Consider the following 2,500-nt stretch of genomic DNA (forward strand, 5'->3'; position numbering starts at 1 on the left):
ACCTCTAACCCCTAACTCTGACCTTAACCTCTAACCCTGACCTCTAACAATGACCCTGACCTCTAACCCTGACCCTAACCTCTAACCCTAACCCTGACCCTGACCTGTCAATCACCAGTCCATTAGAAGAGCTTAATGCTCCACAGGGTTTCTCGGTACCAGATCACTACAGGAGGGGAAAGTATTGTGTCATGTAAAGTTGTAGAGTAAAGTTGTAAAGGTTGTGTGTGTCTTGGCAGCAGTACGTTCCAGGGAGAAAAGTGTTTGTTTATAAAACACAACAAGGTTATTTATCTAGAAAAGTGCCAAGATGTACAATTCTACTTTACATAATATCAGACAAGTCTTCACCTCCCCTCCATCCCTCTCTCTCTTCCTCCTCCTCCCTCTCTCTCTTCCTCCTCCTCCCTCTCTCTCTTCCTCCTCCATCTCTCTCTCTTCCTCCTCCATCCATCCCTCTCTCTCCCCCCCCTCCCTCTCTCTCCTCCATCCCTCTCTCTCTCTCTTCCTCCTCCTCCCTCTCTCTCTCTCTCTTCCTCCTCCCCCCCCCCTCTCTCTCTCTTCCTCCTCCCTCTCTCTCTCTCTTCCTCCATCCCCCCCTCTCTCTCTCTCTCTTCCTCCTCCTCCCTCTCTCTCTCTCTCTTCCTCCTCCTCCCTCTCTCTCTCTCTTCCTCCTCCCTCTCTCTCTCTCTTCCTCCATCCCCCCCTCTCTCTCTCTTCCTTCCTGCTCCGTTGCCCCCTCCCTCCAGTAGTGATGACATCAGAAGTGATGTAGGAGCTCAAAGCTCCGCCCTCCTTTAGACATCCCACCAATCACCAGATAGGGAACAGACAGGGAACCGTCCAATCAGACAAAGCCTCCATGGACATTAAAATGAGAACAAAAAGAAAAGAAATCTGACATCAAATATAGATGAGAAAAAAACAAACAAACAGATGAATGAGAATGTTTGTCTTTTCTGTTCCATCCCTCTCCTCCCTCCTCCTCCCCTCTCCTCCCTCCTTCTCCCCCCTCCTCTCCTCCCTCCTTCTCCCCCCTCTCCCTCCTCCCCTCTCCTCCTGTTTCTGTTATGAATAAATCTCTTCTCTCTTTTCAACCATAAATACATTCAATAAGGAAATGAATAAGGAAAATGTACATGTGAAGGACTGGTGTGTGTGTGTGTGTGTGTGTGTGTGTGTGTGTGTGTGTGTGTGTGTGTGTGTGTGCAACACACACACACACACACACACACACACACACACACACACACACACACACACACACACACACACACACACACACACACACACACACACACACACACACACACACACACACACACACACACAATAATCACACAACATGTTGTCTTGTCGTTTCATCATTTAAGCATTAATATGTACAAGTGTTCCTATGGTGTTGAACCTGCTATGGTGTTGAACCTGCTATGGTGTTGAACCTGCTATGGTGTTGAACCTGCTATGGTGTTGAACCTGCTATGGTGTTGAAGCTCCAGACGGGTCCCAGAACCTTTAAACCAATTGAGCGAAGGACAGAGAAGATCAAGGTGCATTGTGGGTAATATGTGGTTAAAGACTCCCTCAGGGGGAGGGTTAGCACTCTCTCCCTCCCTCCCTCCCTCCCTCCCTCCATCTCTCTATCCCTTACAGCCAGGAGAGCAACTCTGGAGGAAGAGAAGAGAGGAGAGGAGAGGAGAGGAGAGGAGAGGAGAGGAGAGGAGAGGAGAAGGAGGAGGGGAGAGGAGGAGAGGGGGATCAAAGCCAGTCTATAGACCCTCTGGAGAACACATCTGATTGGCTGTGGAGTGTCTAGGAGCTGAGCTCTGATTGGCTGTGGAGTGTCTAGGAGCTGAGCTCTGATTGGCTGTGGAGTGTCTAGGAGCTGAGCTCTGATTGGCTGTGGAGTGTCTAGGAGCTGAGCTCTGATTGGCTGTGGAGTGTTTAGGAGCTGAGCTCTGATTGGCTGTGGAGTGTAGGTTCCTGTGTTACTCTCTAGAAAACAGGGTTGAAAGAAACAAAACAAGAAACAGCAAACATCTCCAAACTAGTTTGACATCCACTTCACCTCAACCCAGGATCTGACACGTTAATAACACGTTAATAACACGTTACCCCAGCATGGAGAAGATCTGAGAAGAACATCTATACAGAGCAGATAGAGGGGGAGATGGAGTGATGAACATCCTAACAACCACAGAGTGACGCTGTTCTCTCAACCTTCAGGGACGACAGAGAGGAGGGGAAAAGGTGATCACTCTCTCCCTCTCTCTCTCCCTCTCTCTCTCCCTCTCTCTCTCTGGGCTGTGTGCCACATCTAGTCCGGCAGGCTGTACTGCCATTAGTCAGCACGGCGCAGAGTTCTTCCAGCGGAGCGTTCTGATTGGACAGAGGAGCTTTGGTAGTCAGTCCGATGTCATCAGGAACACCAGGATATTTCTCTCTGTTCTCTCTCCAAACACACACACACACACACACACACACACACACACACACACAC

General features: G+C 49.5%; 1 protein-coding gene across 1 annotated transcript in view; it reads right to left on the reverse strand.

Moving 5' to 3' along the window:
* Nucleotides 1–1,311: 1,311 nt before the first annotated feature.
* crim1 (cysteine rich transmembrane BMP regulator 1 (chordin-like)) overlaps nt 1,312–2,500 on the reverse strand; it is a gene marked incomplete at its 5' end in the record, with an annotated part of 25,367 nt that continues 24,178 nt past the window's right edge. The window contains one exon of the mRNA XM_083696898.1: nt 1,312–2,500. This exon is cut by the window's right edge and continues 814 nt beyond it.

This window comes from Argentina silus (genome assembly GCF_951799395.1).
Source record: "Argentina silus genome assembly, chromosome: Y".
Lineage (NCBI taxonomy): Eukaryota > Metazoa > Chordata > Actinopteri > Argentiniformes > Argentinidae > Argentina > Argentina silus.